This window comes from Mirounga angustirostris, unplaced genomic scaffold, assembly GCF_029215605.1.
Source record: "Mirounga angustirostris isolate CCGP_5_RB_7025 unplaced genomic scaffold, mMirAng1.0.hap1 SCAF_10, whole genome shotgun sequence".
Lineage (NCBI taxonomy): Eukaryota > Metazoa > Chordata > Mammalia > Carnivora > Phocidae > Mirounga > Mirounga angustirostris.
In genome coordinates this window covers 40,734,010-40,750,650 of record NW_026991718.1, presented here as the reverse complement: position 1 = coordinate 40,750,650, position 16,641 = coordinate 40,734,010, and the positions used below count along the sequence as shown (strand labels likewise).

The 16,641-nt window shown below is 37.2% G+C and overlaps 1 long non-coding RNA gene across 2 annotated transcripts in view; it reads left to right on the top strand.

Moving 5' to 3' along the window:
- Positions 1-14,043: 14,043 nt before the first annotated feature.
- The window catches only part of LOC135361855 (uncharacterized), a 65,264-nt gene continuing 62,666 nt past the window's right edge, over positions 14,044-16,641 (top strand). For both annotated transcript variants that reach the window (XR_010405990.1, XR_010405991.1), the window contains exons 1-2: positions 14,044-14,176; positions 14,298-14,391. This is a non-coding gene — a long non-coding RNA (uncharacterized LOC135361855). The remainder of the gene's footprint in view (positions 14,177-14,297; positions 14,392-16,641) is intronic.

Here is a 16,641-nt window from a genome sequence, read left to right as displayed (position 1 = left end):
ACATGTAGGCAACATTCACAGCAAGTGTTCGTCTTATTATGTACAATTTGACAGTATTCCCCCAAAGACTACCAGTACTGTTCCAAAGATACCAGTCTCTGGAATGTAGATGTGCAATTGGATGAATAAAATATATCTGACAATGTTTAACTTTACTGGAGCCATATGATCCTAGGAAACAGTCAAGATTAAGAAATCCTCCACTCTTTCATTTTCCAGAAATGACTTATTTCAAAGAAACATCCTTCCCCATAGGACTTTGATAAGATTCATCGATGCCTCCCTTGTCTACCTATTACAAGGCTAGACACAAACCCTTTAAATTCCTGTTTCTTGTGTCACCAGTGATTAGCTGAACTACTTGTCCCCGCTGATCAAAAGAAATAAAATGCTTGTTAACCAAATTTGGTTAAGATTCTTTCCTTTTCCCAGGCCCCTGAGTTTTGACCCATCCTCAGCCTGAGCCATCACATAGTCTCTCTTAAAAATAGGATGACCTTGGGGTACCTAGGTGGCTCAGTTGGTAAGCATTTGACTCTTGATTTTGGCTCAGGTCATGATCTCAGGGTTGTGAGATAGAGCCCCATGTTCAGCTGCATGCTGAGCGTAGAGCCTGCTTAAGATTCTCTCCCTCTCCCTCTGCCCCTCCCCACTACTCGTGCTCTCTCTCCCCCCCCCAAAAAAAAATAAATAAAAATAATTTTTAAAAATGAAAATAGGATGGCCTGAAGGTAAAACTTTTTCTGATCAACTGTCTGACCCTGTTATACTTTCATCCCAGTTCTATACATCTGATTCTTTGTATCCTTGTTTATTCCTCCATATAAGAGAAAACCCTGGGGTTGTTTGTTTGTTTGTTTAAGATTTTATTTATTTATTTGAGAGTGAGAGAGAGAGAGCCCAAGCAGGGGGAGTGGCTGAGGGAGAGGGAGAAGCAGGCTCCCCGTTGGGCAAGGAGCCCAATGTGGGGCTTGATCCCAGGACCCTGGGATCATGACCTGAGCTGAAGGCAGACGTTTAAACAACTGAGCCACCCAGGTGCCCTGAGAAAATCCTGTTTTGTCTAATGAGTAAAATGCTTGCAGATCTAATGGTCAGAGCATTTTCCCTATAACAATAGTCCCTTTAACCCTCTTTACAATAATTATTTTGAATTAAATATCTCCTTAATAAGTCCAGATTTGTTTTTCTTTGTTTATTTGACATATCACAGGCTATTACATACCTAGAGGATAAATTTGGGTTGGTCTCCCATTATATCTGCCACCCCTGTGTTCTCTCATTCTGGGTTCCCATCTCAGGTGACATGATTTCTGGATATTGTTCAGTTCCTGAGATTTCATTATGTCAAAAAGAATAAAATGCCTAGGAATAATTTTTTTTTTTTTAAGAGAGCAGGAAAGAGAATGTGTGAGCTGGGTCAGAGGGCAGAAGAAGAGGGAGAAAGAGAATCTCAAGAAGGCTACACACCCAGTGCAGAGCCTGACATAGGGCTTGATCTCATGACCCTGAGATCATGACCTTAGTCGAAATCAAGAGTCCGACGCTTAACCAGTTGAGCCACCCAGGCACCCCTAAAATGTCTAGGAGTAACTTTAACCAAGGAAGTGAAAGACATGTATATTGAAAACTATATGGCATTATTGAAAGAAATTGAAGGAGACACAAATAAATGGAAAGATAACCCATGCTCATTGATTGGAAGAATTAATATCGTTAAAACGTCCATACTGCCCAAAGCCATCTACAGATTCAGTGCAATTCCTATCAAAATCCCAATGGCAATTTTTCACAGAAATAGAACAAACAATCCTAAGATTTGTATGGAACCATAGAAGACCCTGATTAGTCAAAGCAATCTTGAGAAATAAGAACAAAGCTATAGGTATCATGCTCCCTGATTTCAAACTGTATTACAAAGCTATAAACAGTATCATATTGCCATAAAAACAGACACAGATCAATGGAACAGAATAGAGAGCCCAGAAATAAACCCACACATATATGGTCAATTAATTTCTGACAAAGGAGCCAAGAATATGCAATGGGGTAAGGAGAGTCTCTTTAATAAATGGTGTGGGGACAACTGGACAGCCACATGCAAAAGAATGGAAATGGACCACTTTCTTAAACCATACACAAAAATTACCTCAAAATGGATTAAAGACTTAAATAAAGACCCGAACCATAAAACTTCTAGAAGAAAACATAGGTGTTGAGTTCCTTGAGAGTGATTTTTTTAATCTGACACCAAAAGCAAAAATAACAAAGCACGCAAACAATGAATCATGGAGCACTACATCAAAAACTAATGATGTAATATATGGTGATTAACATAACAATAAAAACTTTAAAAATAACAAAGCAAAAATACAGGAGGACTACATAAAACTAAAAAGCATATGAAAGCTTTTGCACAGCATAGGAAACCATTAACAAAATGAAAAGGCAACTTACTGAATGGAAGAAAATATTTGCAAATTATAGTGATAAGGGGCTAATATCAAAAATATATAAAGAACTCATAAAATCTCAATAGAAAAAAAAAAGATTAAAAAATGGGCAGAAGATCTGAATAGACATTTTTCCAAAAACATACAGATGGCCAACAGGAGCATGAAAAGATGTTCTACATCATTAATCGTCAGGGAAATTCAAATTAAAACCACAATGAAATATGACCTCACACCTGTTAGAATGTCTATTGTTGGGGCACTTGGGTGGCTCAGTCATTAAACATCTGCCTTCGGCTCTGATCATGATCCCAGGGTCCTGGGATCGAGCCCCGCATCGGGCTCCCTGCTCCGCGGGAAGCCTGCTTCTCCCTCTCCCACTCCCCCTGCTTGTGTTCCTGCTTTCACTATCTCTCTCTCTGTCAAATAAATAAATAAAATCTTTAAAAAAAAAAAGTCTGTTGTCAAAAAGACTAGATTATTACCCAAATCATTACCACAAATGTAAAAACTAAATGCAAATAAAAACCACAATGAGATGTCACTGTCAGAATGGCTAAAATCAAAAAGACAAGAAATAACGTGTTGGTGAGGGAGCCATTGTGTACTGTTGGTGGGAATGTACATTGGTGCAGCCACTATGGAAAATAGTATGAAGTTCCTCAAAAAGTTAAAAAAACTCCAATATGATCCAGAAATTCCACTTCTGAATTTTTACTCAAAGAAAACAAAGACACTAACTTAAAAAGATGTATGCATGCATCCCCATGTTCACTTCATTATTTATGATCGCCAAGATAAGGAAACAATCTAAATGTCCACTGATGCATGAATGGACAAAGAAATCATTTTATCTGTATAATGGAATATTATTCAACTATAAAAAAGAATGAAATCTTGCCATTTGTGACAACATGGATGGAACTTGAGGGCATTATTCTAAGTAAAATAAGTCAGACAGAGAAAAGCAAATAACCTATAATCTCTCTTATATGTAGAACACAAAAAGAAAAAAGAAAACTAAACCAAAAAAAAAAAACAAAGCTGATAGAGCAGATTGGTGGTTGCCAAAGGCAAAGGGTGGGGGTGAGAAAAATGGGTAAACTTTTTTATTGTTGTTTTTGAGGGGTTTTTAGCTTAAGTAAACTGAAATTTTTTTATTAAAGAGAAACCATGGGCAATAACCACCTCTACTCCTCCAGACACACAACGAAAGGAAAGGAAAGAGAAAAGGAAAGAAAGAAAAAAGGAAGGAAGGGACCTAGAATTAAAATTTTGGAGTAGACATGTATACACACACAAACATACTTATTTAATGTCATGGATCACCCATATCATAGGATCTTTTAATAAGTGGTCAATGTAAAGAAAAATTTTGCTACAATACTTTACCATGCAATTCTCAGACCACATAAATACTGCTAAGTCATTTGCTCCCGTGGCCTTAGTCATAAAACATAAGAATAGCGATTAATATCTGGCCTACATGGATCAGTTAGAAACTCTTCTTAGTGAATTTCAAATTGTAGTTAAGACTCTGGTACAGAAATCAGATAGATAACTGACCTTCATGGAAAGGCAAGAAGGGGCAGTGAGGATAGTGGCAAATTAGAGAGTTTATATCTAGTGGTACCTGCTATTCAGCTTCTATGTATAGTTGCTCTCTCAAGACCGTGTCAAGTTCTTCCATATTTTCTAATCTAATTATTAAAGAAGCTAGATGTCAGATTTCCTTAGGAATTCTCCTAATTTTTAATTGTTAACTGAAATGTTTTAAAACCACTCTCTATAACCAAGAAAGAAAATTGGTACCTATTTCCCCGGACGCTAGTTTCTACTTTGCAGCCTTAGTTCTACTTGGGCTTGTGTTGCCTTATTTCCACGCATGATAATTTTATAGTATATTTTTGCAAATTGTGTGACAAACTAGCCATAGTCAATGAACATCGCTTGATTAAAAGTCCTAATCTTTGATTGAGTGCAATAGCTATTGAATTATGGCTTCTAGACAGTAAGATTAATTTTTTTTAATTTTTTATTGTAGTAAGATTATATTTTAAAAATTAAACTCTTCATACATTAGCCCAAGGGAGTAAATAATGGGAGTAAATATAGGTGTTACAAGAGGATGATAGATAGAGTCCTTGGTGTGTGCGAGAGGAAGGTTTTCAGCTCCTCTAAATAATAATTAGAATTTGCATAATGATGAACAGTTAATATTCCATGCCACAACATTAATGAAATTGATGTACAGAATAATCCATGTAAGGCAGCTCCTAATGTGTTCATTTAACAAATTTTTAAAATGCATCCAAAGACTTGATAAAGAGATTTTAAGTAAGAACTAGGCCAAAATACTGTTGAGCTGATTTCGAGTTTCAGATTTCACCCATTGTGCAAGGCTGGTTGTATTTGAAACATTGAATCTGCATATCCATTGTTATAAGCCTGCCCAATGATTTTGAAACAGAATTATACTCTACCTGATTTTAGTGTGTCTGATATCACCTACACGTGAAGGAATCCTGGATATTATCATCTCCTAACACTTCAGTACTCAGGGGAGTTCTAAGTAAGGGAACCACCCAGAGTGGCCTGACAATTGCCCCCTAGCCTTTCGGTTAAAAACAATATTAAATACAAAAGTGCATGCTGTCCTTACACTGTGTGCTATCTTGACATCCAAAAATAATGATGACCAAGGGCAGTTTCTTTATTGTGTAGCATATGTGAATGTGATTATAGAACCTCTCCAGGACAGAATATAAATAGGACACTTTTTAAATTTTTTTTTTTTAAGATTTTATTTATCTGACAGAGAGAGCACAAGCAGAAGGAGAGGGAGGGAGAAGCAGGTTCCCTGCTGAGCAAGGAGCCAGATGTGGGACTCGATCCCAGGACCCTGGGATCATGACCTGGGCCGAAGGCAGCCGCTTAACCAACTGAGCCACTCAGGCGTCCCTAAATTTTTTTTTTACAGAATTTGTCGGATATTTTAAAAACTTACCCAAAGAAAACATGAAATTATTTTTGTTCCTGAATTTATCATGATTTGATTTTTTTTACCATACCCTCCAAACTAATGGTCTGAAAGAGGTATTCAACTTTCCAAATTTCCCCAGTCTTTATTCATAGATTTCAAATCATGTAGAAAGTTGGAGAATTTTCTAGTTCTCTTGGCTTAAGGTCATATCTGTTGGCCTTTAGGGAAAACATAAACTTGCTCTGTTTTCTGTCTCCAACCATTGCGGGGGAAAAAACTCTAATGTTTTACTCCCTGGTAAGGGTATGACTTTACTAAGGGGTAAAATTGTTCATTCTAATACTGATTGACACATACTTGTAGATCCTCCAGCATTAAAGACTTATTTTTCCCAGTGGGTGTTTGTTAAAGATTTGCCAAGGGCCTCCTTCTTTTCGGGGTAGGCCTGGAGCTTAAGAAATCCAGGCAAAAATTTAGGTAAGCCCCAGAGGAAGTATACATGGAGGGAATGGCTTAGCTTCTACTTTATATGAGGCTGTGATGAATTTGTAAAATTAACATTTGTTAAGCAGAGCACAGGCTGATGGAAGATGAGCCTTGGTTCAACAAAAGACCACAAGAGAAGTTGAAATAAAGAAATTTATTACTCACAGGTCCCAGGAGAAGTACATGGCATACTTCAAGGGTGCACAAGGGTAGGTAAAGTTAGGGTACAGGCAGAGAGAGATGTAGGACCATGAGATGTAAGGGTGTAGTGTTTTGGGGTTCCCAGGCTAAGGCCCAAATGGTTAATTGTAAACAAAAAGAGTGGGGTTTCGGTAAACTCCATGAGGTCTTACCTAAGGAGAGGGCCCCGGGGAGGTAGGGGAGATTGTTGATCTGGCTGCTAGGGAAGTCATATCAGGAACCTGGCATTTACTTGTGACTTTGGAGGCTGTTATCTAGGGCATGTGTTTGCATGAGGGGCTAGTGTCAGTTCAGGGCCCTGCCAGTCTCTAGGCCAAACAAAATGGATGTGAAAGAGCAACATGGAGTAGGTAAGCTAAACTCTTCAAGGAGTAAATATCTTTACTTTTTTCTACTATTCCTTAGCCTCATCTTTGTCTCTTTTCAGTATAATAGTATCAGGCTTTTAAGAGCCATGTAAATAGAGTATGGGCCTATAGGAGAATTAACAAGAGTATAAGATTCAGTATTTAGTCAAAGGGTTCCAAATAGGTTTGGACATCAAACAGGAGTTATGATTTGCAGATAAGTGTTTGGAATAAAATAATACAATAATTTACTGAGTAACTTCATCTAGACTCTTTCTTTGTTCATATACCTCCCACTTTGTACTATTCTAGAGTTATATCTGCTATATTTTTCCCATATTAACCACAAAAAGTATGAGTTAGCAAATGAATAATGTATGGATTTGCAAACTAGGGTGAGACATGTAAAAAGTCTTGTGTTTTTTAAGGTAAGCTTACTCCCCAAAAGGTTGTTGTAGTTGCATTTACTATGGGCAAAATCTCATGCAAAATTCTTAGTCTGAAAAAAAAAATCTAAGTTTTAAAAGGAGGATGTTGAGTTTCAGAGTTAAAATGGACTTATATGAAATCTCAAATTGCAATGGCAGCCACACTTCTCATGAGCAAATTTATGCTTTGAGAAAGGGTATTGAATTTTGTATCTAAGGTAATTAGTTTTTGCTAGAAATGGGGATCCTTTTCTGGAGATGCATTTGCTGTGCTGATGGGTAGAATTTATATGAAGCATAGTACTATATCAATATATTAAAGTTATTTTAATGTTCATATTTAGTGATAGACTTGGAGAGGAGGTGACTTGTTTTCTAAAATGTAGATGTTTGAAACTGGTATTATCATATTCACACAAACATTATTGACTCTCTGGAAGCTAGAAATAAGGGTCATTCTATCTTCAAATTATTTAAACACAAGATTCAGTCTAAGGATTCTGAAAAGATATCTGTTGTCAAAAATCCTCCATCAATAATTAGAATAATAATTCCATTAGATTTTTTTCTGTTAGAACAATAGAGAATGATTTTTCCTAGAATGTTCCTTTTTTGCTTCTGCCTTGAGAATCAGCTTCAACAATAGGGGTCAGATCAAGAATTCAGAGGGTCAAGATCTGGTCATCTCTTTACGTTCCTTCCAATCTCAGATAAATACATAGCTGAACCCATTGTGCAACTACTACCAGTTCTTCTAATCACAAGAAAATCTTAACCCTCTATTTTGAGGAATCCTCAACTCTATCTCAGCTCTGCTGCCTATACAGAGATGTCAGCATAAATCAGAAAGATTCTCTGTTCCCCATGGAACCAGATTCCTGAGATACCTTGATCAAGGTCAGAGATGACATTTGAGTTGCCAAGTTTAAGAATAAGAATATTGCCTAGCCTGGGTTGGAACTGTTTAATACAAAGTGAAAGCAAAAACTTGAAGGTATGTCAGAGAGAAAATGTATCACAAAAAGTTATACAGATATCAATGAGTCTTTTAAAGAAGAAAACTGAAAATAGAGGAGATGAAGAGGTAAAGTTTGTGTTCCAGTAGATAGTCCAGGGGTATTGAGCAGATTGATGTCACTTCTTTGATCTATTCACCACCACCGACAGGGTGATTGAGAGGCAGACATGGACTTCAGAAAATTTGGGAGTAGGGTTATTTGTATGTATCTATGGGTCATTTGGAAGAAAGAGTTGTCCATATGTTATTTATGGACAACTCTTTGGTTGGTTTTTGGTCTGGTTTTACTATAACATTGCTCCTACATAATTGATTTCCATGGGAGAATAGAAAGAGCAATAGTAAAAATATATATATATATTTTTAAAGATTTTATTTATTTATTTGACAGAGAGAGACACAGCAAGAGAGGAACACAAGCAGGGGGAGTGAAAGAGGGAGAAGCAGGCTTCCCGCCGAGCAGGGAGCCCGATGCGGGGCTCGATCCCAGGACGCTGGGATCATGACCTGAGCCGAAGGCAGGCGCTTAACGACTGAGCCACCCAGGCACCCCAATAGTAAAAATATATTTAACAAACGAACAAGCAAACAAGTAAGTGCCCCTTTGTTTCAATAGAGTTTCTATGCCTAAAAGGGGGCAGGGAAGTTGTGGATGTCACTGTGCCATTAATAGGTCTCTTGCCTAATCAGCAGGGTTATGAAGCTGTTGTTCCACTGTTTTTCTTTATAGTATCTTGACATTTGGTTTTTGAAAAGAAAGGTTTATTTAATTCTGTTATCATTTGACTATAATTGATAACTGTAATTTTGTCACTTATGAAGCTTAGAGTGGTGGGTTTTATTAATGATGAAATCGTATCTCTGAAACATACAGAAACTTGCCTGGAGCCAGGTGGATCTGATTCCAAAGACCATGCTCCTTCCATGGGACCATACTTGGCATCTTGAAGCTTCTTTTACCTGCAGAGTTCCTTTTACTCTGGGTGATTACCAACTTAAATGATCTGGTCAAGTCTTCTTGAGAAGATAATATAATTTTGAAGTTCAGTGGCACCAAAACCCCATCCAATGGAAGAATAACATCTTTATTTTACCTGAAGAATGTTCTTTCATTTTTTATCTAAGCTTGCCATGTAATGGGAAGTGCAATATTTCAAAAGAAAGCATTGTACTAAGCAGAAATCATTATTTTGTTAACTATCACCCTCTTTCCCTGGTTCTGCTTTGTGGAACTATTTAGGAAAAAAAAAATCAGTCCTTCTTGTACATAACCTGTAAAACATTAAGTGGTGCCTAAATTGTTTCTTTCCTGTGTTAAACATCTTTAATCTCTCAAACCACTCCTGTGCCAGGAGAACACTAGGGAATCTTCTGTTCAGACTAGAGGGTGTATCAGTCATTTGCCAAGTAACAATCTTGCCTTTGCCTTGAAAACAGGAGTTTTATCAAATATTATAAAGGTAATTTATCAAAATTAAGACAGAGGGAAGGAAATAGAAGCATATCATGTTTGCCAAGACCTTTATCAAGGTCCAAAATTAATAAAGATATAAATGCATATCATTCTTATTCATCTGGACCAGGTCATCTAAGTCTTGAGGAAATAGGGAGAGGCCATATCCATAGATCCTGGCTCTAGATGAGTCAGAATCTGTTCTCTCTGATATATAAAGAGAACCAATTAATTAGAACTTGGCATTGGGCCAAAATAACCCTAAAATAGTGACTATAGAACATAATGTCCAAACCTTTGTCATCTGATCCTAGATTTCTGAAAATTCTCTAGTTTGTTGTTTGTTTTGTTTCTTGCTATCTTTTTGCTAACAGAAAATCCGTCTAGCATAAACCATCTCTGAGCCTCTTAGAATATAACTCTATGAATTAAAAGAAAAAATTTCTTTCTTCATGCAGCCCAGAGATACTTCCATGGATTTCTTTGTACTAGAATTTCCCTTCTGTGGTGGAAAGGCTGAGGGACAAGTCATGATTCTGAGGTAATTTCAGGATAGTGGCAGAATGGGTAAATGAGTTTTACTCTCCAAGAAAAAGGGAACAATTAGATGTAAGAATGAAATGCAGACTTAAGGGGGATTAGCCAGAGAAGGGTCTAATTATGGCAATGCAACTCAGGATCAAGCCCAGAGATGGAGTTTGGAGGTGAAACCAGTGCTCAGAGTAACAGGGTATATAGGACTTCAGTAGCACTAGGTCAGGGTAGCAAGAGAGCCATCCTAGGCAAAACTACGTGTAGGATCGAGGTGCTGTCTACGGTTAGGTATTCTCTACTGTGTGTTGCTAGAGATAGCTGGACACTTTGGATTTTGTATATTTGAGAAATTCAGGCTAAGAAAAGATTTCTGACCGAACTACTTCTTTGAACCCTTCTTCACATGGAGACTCTAGAAGAGATGTTTTAACTACATACATAACTATGTACATACATGCACACATACATACTTGCATATACATACAAGCAGAGGAGATATATCTAAGTGTGTGTGTGTGTGTGTGTGTTTAACTTCTGAGGTTATCTAGATTATGTGAAACTATTATGTGAGCCCTCAATCAGTTACTGCTCTTAATGTCTACTTAACGATATTTTAAAACTTTGGTTTCCTTTAAGGATTATATGTGTGAATATATTTCCAAAGTCCTACTGAAAGTATTACTGAGTATGGAAGGCCATGTCTATTATGCCTTTGGACCTAATTTATATCATTTTTACAAAGAGTGAAAACAAAACACAACAACATCACAACCTTATTTGATCAGATTAGTTTCCTAAGATTTTCATAACAAAATATCACAAATTGGGTAGCTTAAAACAATAGAATTTTTTTCTGGAGGCCAAAAGTCTAAAATCAAGGTATTACCCAGGCTATGATCCATCTAAAACCCGTTGGGGAGAATCCTTCTTTGCTTCTTTCTCGTTTCTGGTGATTTTTTTGGCAGTCCCTGATTTTGCTTAGCTTGCATTTGCAATAATTCAACCTCTGCCTCTGTCACTGAAGCGGGAGAACGAGATTCTTGTCTCATAGAATCAAAGAATGAATCTTGTGGACAAAGGAGAGTGAGTAAAGCAATAGAGTTTTATTAAGCAAGGATACAGAAATAGCCCTCAAGAATGAGAGGGGTTCCAACAGGGTTGCCACTAAGGACTTTTAGGGTTGGTCTTTTATTGAGGGCTAACCAGGGAACTTAAATCCTTTTAACATCTCTATTGATAGCACCATTGAGTACACCTTCAATGGTTTACTTCCTTTTTAGTGTCCGGTAATTCTGGTAATTCTTTGTTGGTCACAATTAGCTGTTGTAACAAGACCCCACCTCTGACACCTAGGATTGTATGGTCTGGTTTGTTTCCTTATCTCTGGTTTCCTTTCACCTCTGCTTTTTTGGAATTTCTGTGAGCCTGATCCAGTAGGTCCCTACCTATCTCTCCCTACCTAGCTCTGCCTGTCCCTTACTCATCATTACATGGCATTCTTCTGTATGTCTCTGTCCAATTTGTATTCTCTTCTTACAAGAATACTAGTCATATTAGATTAAGGGCCCATCCTACTCCAGATGACTTCATCTTAACTGATTAATTTGTAATGACCCTGTTTACAGTAAGGTCACATTCCAAGGTATGGGGGTTGGGACTTCAACATATCATTTTAAGGGTCACATATCAACCCATACATAACACTGATCTTGTTTCACGTCAGACTAGCTTATATGGTAGTAACAAAGTCCAAGATATATGTGGCTTACAGTAACAAAGACTTGTATCTTGTTCATGCTAGATGATGATACTCTGCTTATCATAGTCACTTAGGGATCCAGGCTAATGGAGTAGTAATCATCTCAAAAGTTGCCAGTCACTGTTCCAGAGAAAAAAAGAGCCTGGCAGGGTCTCACAATTGGTTGTTGAATATCCATCAGCCCAGGGGAGCCAGGAATGTAGTACCACCATTTGGCCAGAGGCAGTAGGATCAGAACACCACTCTTGTCAGATGCTTCCAGCCAAAAGGAACAGAAAACATAGCTAATATTGGCTTAAATCTCAAGGTCATTTTTTATTACTTAGCAAGATTTTCAGTGATTAGAAGTCATGAGATTCATTTGTTCACTTTATTGATCAAGAACCCAGGAGTCTATCTATATATCTATATTTCTACACCTCTCTCTCTCTCTATATATATATATATATCTATCTTCCCCCCCTTCCTTCTCCTCTCCTTTCTCTCTCTCTTTCTCTCTCTTTATTTCTCTCTTTCTCACTCCCTTCCTCCTTCCCTCTCTCCCTCCAGGGCTGGGTTGCAACCAGTTATCACCACGGGTGAGCTAGGTTGCCATCATTAGCTTGGACCCATCCTGATATATTCCTTGAGGCCAAGGATGTGTCCACTCAAATTGAATTGGTGCTATTTGCAAGGACAGAGTGAGTGAATTTGTGAATTGCTGTAGAATAGGAACAAATATATGCCACAAATGATGAAGTTCAGATTTAAACATTCTCTTATAGCATATGCAATGGATGGATGGCTGGGTAAAAAATAGTTTTTCTTAACTTCAATTTTTCAGGTTAAGAAATAAGCAAAATTTGGATGTGGGCTTTAGTTGGCTGATACACTTAATCGAGTAATTTAGTAATTGTTCATCAAATAGTAATGATTATTATTATAATTTCTTCCATGTGCTTAATACTTATGTATATTATCATATGCTTTTTTGTTTCTCGGAACAAAAAAAAATGTCATGATTAAGTTAGGGAGTGGGAATTATCCTTTACCTTTATTTAAGAAATAAGAAAACAAACATGCTATGAATAGGACTGAGTTTGGAATTTCCTAACCCATACCAGTGCATTTTCCACCATTTCCTCATGCCTTCTCTTCTGTGCTTTGTCCATTTTTATATAATGCATATTCTGAAAATAAACCCCCTGGGACCAATTAAATAGCCCATATGGTTAATCTTTACATTTCCCTTGAGCCAAAGCACAACTAAAATTACAGACTACTATTTTGGAAATAATTGAAATTTCAAGGAAATAAACTCTATCAAATGTTTTTTGTGTTTCAAATGAGAACATAAGATTAGATACCAAATAGTAAACTATAGAGATTTAAAAATATGTCTGATTTCATTAGATTTTGTATTGAAAAGTCTGCTTTTTAAAGAATATATATCTACATATATTTGTGTGATGTGACTAGCCCCTAAGCCATCATTATAAAGAGCTTTAACATTTTCTTTAGAAATGCCATGGTTATCACAGTCACTCAAGAGTGACTCCACACTTTTGATTGTTCAGAATTGCAACAAAAGCAACTCTAACTCCAATAGGATTTTATCATGCTGAGGAATCTCAAGGCATTTTGAAATCATATTAAAAATAAAATGTGAGTCAAACTTGAAATGTTTGTAATTCATGAAAGGTTGATGAGCAGGTCTCAGCACCAGCATCATGATCAATGTTAAGTGCTTGCCTGTGGGGACTGTAGCATCATTGCTAGATACCCGGGACAGTCGTGTCATACAAAACAGAGACAGCGTGTGTCCCTGCTTGACAGATGCTGATAAAATGGTGACAAGAATAACAAGTGACTAAAGAGATATTGTTATGCCAAAATCCTCTGTCTGGGACAGCACAAAGTGGTATAAACATCAGCTGTAATGGTCCATGATCCCACCCTCAAACCAATAGACACTGTCATGCCCTGCAACACAGACAAGTAGTATTGAAAGGCAGAAATTCCAGACCCTACCAGCAGAGAAGATGGGTAGTTGGTAGAGGTGTTGATGGCATCGGGGCCAATATATAGGAGCAGCTTCAAAAAGACTGAGTGTTGGAGCTAGAGAAGCAGTTTAGTCAGGAATAAAGATTTTGACACATGTCAGCAAAAAGTTGACAGGAAATAAGATACAAGTAAAGAAATCCAAAGAATGCCATGAATTCTGCATATCTGCTCAAGATGTGTCTTCATGGCTGGCTGACTCAGGGCCTTACAGTAAACCCTAAGGAATGATGTGTTGAATTAAAAAGTTGGTCTTTAAAGAAAACACAATTATGTGAAATTATGTAGCAATAATAGAATTTATGATTATTTTTCTTTCTTTTTTTTTTTTTTTTCCTTTGGTTTACTGTCCTTCTTGTTTACTGACTATAAAGGAGAAAAGAGGCTGTGTTTTAGTGGCTATGTCCTCAGTACAAAGACTAGTGCCTTTTAGGTAGAGCAAAGCCAGAGGGAGTAAGGAGACATCATTTCTAGGTAATCAATGAGCAATGTTTACTAAAGGGAAAGAAAGAGCCTTCTTGGATGACAAGGATAAGCTGCATTCTCAGATGGAGTCTGGACAGACAAAGGGACTGATTTTCATCTGTTGTTCCAGGTCTAGAGCAGTGTTTACCTGATGGCCACAGTGGGGACCATGGACAACTTCTGGCTGCTAACACCGAATGTTCCTCCCCATGATATCTCTGCAGGTATGGCCTTGCCATCTTAAGCCCCACCAGCACTCATCCTCTATTTCTTTCTGTTTTCTCTTTTCTCCATTACTTGGAAATCTTCTGCTGATAGTAGGGGGTGGGGATCATAGTAAAAAGAAATAAAACATTCTGCCTTGCCTTCTCTCACAGCTTATCTCTCTCATTCATCATACTGTCGCCACACTAGCCTATCTTCATATTCTTAAATATTTCAATCCCTTAGAACACGGCACCTTCACATGTTCTGTTCTACTTCATAGATCACTCTTTCCTCCCCCAACGAAGCTGATACTTCTCTTCCAAGCTTCAGCTACGATGCCATCCCTTTAAGAAAATCTTTCCAGATTACACAACTTGAAGTGGATCATGTCTTCCTATTTCTCACTCTTTTTCATAGCACTTTTTTTTCTTCTTATATAACATTTATTACAATTTTCAATCATATAGTTTGTGTACTTGATAGTTTACTGTATGTTTTTTTCTCATTACCATAAGTTCCATGAGGTTAGGGACTAGGGACTATGTTGGTCTTGTTCAGTACTTTATAATCTGAGCCTAGGACAAATGGATGATTAATAAATATTTGATGAAAAAACACACAACAAACACAGATATATCCAATATCCAATCTCCCCTTCTCTCCTACTAATACAACCCCCATTTGGGGCTTCTTTGTTTGTTTGTTTTTTGTGGGGTTTGTGTGTGTGTGTGTGTGTGTTGTTTGTTTGTTTGTTTGTTTGTTTTTGCAGTTCTGCTATTTATTATGTGCCCAGTTACTGTACTTACTTCTCAGTACTGCCTTATATGAGAATTACAGTGCTGTTTTTCCAATTTAATGTAAGTCAAATTATACTGCAAAGGGTATTGTATTTCTCTTTTGCCCACCATATGTCCACTGGAACATGGATATAATTTCTCAAAGAGGAGAAACCATCATAAGAAGCCATCGTAAGGGCATGAGTGAAAAAGCCACATGCTAAGGATAATAGAGCAAAAACTCATAGAGCAGTACGTCCTTAATGGTTTCCTTGAATACTCAAGGCTTGGGCTCTGCCTCTGGAGTTCTTCATACATAAGAAAAGTCAACCTTTACTTACTTAAGCCAGTATAGTGATGTTTCTGTTGCCTACAATCCCAATTCAAATGTGATTTTAGGACAGTCACTCCATATCTAAAGGTCCTAGTTTAATTATTTTGCCATTGGATTAGACAATTTCTAAGATCAGTGTTTCTAATATAGACTTTTCCCTTAAAAACATAAATTATCCAAACATTGGCATATCTTTGAATTTAAATTGCTCCTTTAGTTTTGAAAAACAATGTGATATGTGAATTTTTGAATAACTATGTATAAGACAATGTGCTAGATGGCTTAATTAACAATATTTCCTTTTTAAATCATATGTTATACATTTCCCCCATTTTCCATATTTTCCCTGCATTTTTTAAGTATCAATATGTCATTAATTTAAATTATTGTGATTAGTATTCATGCAAAGACTAAAAGGCACAGTTATAAAATTTACTTTTATGCAATCAAACATTATTTCTTCAGCAAATTGTACTGAAGACCAGGTAGTGGTAGGGCAGAGATGTGAAATTTGAAGCTGTGGTTCCAAAGTGCTGATTTAAATATCAATACTAATCAAGCTATATTTGACTCACTTGGGAAACTTTACTGTCCCATCGCCCAACCCCATGCAAAGTAAAGAATTTAACTTTGCTCAAACAGAGGTCTAGCTTTTGCTCTTGGTTTCTGGGAAATAATGTCTAAGCCCTTGGAATGTTATGCCTGAAAGGAGTCTTTCTTTGTCTGTCGGGCTTGAGCCCATCTGATAATAATAATAATGTGATTTAGGGTGAGGACTTTGGGTGTCAAGTATTATCTTGACCTCCTGAGGGTCTGGAAACTGAGATCAGCCATGCTGGCAACCAGCCTTACCTATTTTATGGTGCTCCAATAAAGATGCTGGACACCAAAATTCAGGTGAACTTACCTGGTTGACAAGTCTATGTGTATTCCCACACCTCATTGCCAACAATAATTAATGCTGTCTGTGATTCCATGTGGAGAGGACATCTGGAAGTTCCATGTTTGGGGCTCTTTTAGGCTGTGCCCCATGTATCTCTTCCCTTGGCTGGTTTTGGTATATATACTTTTTCTGTAATAAACCATACTGTGATTATAATAGCTTTCAGTGAGTCTGTGAGTCCTTCTGGTGAAATATCAAAATTTAGGTTCATTTG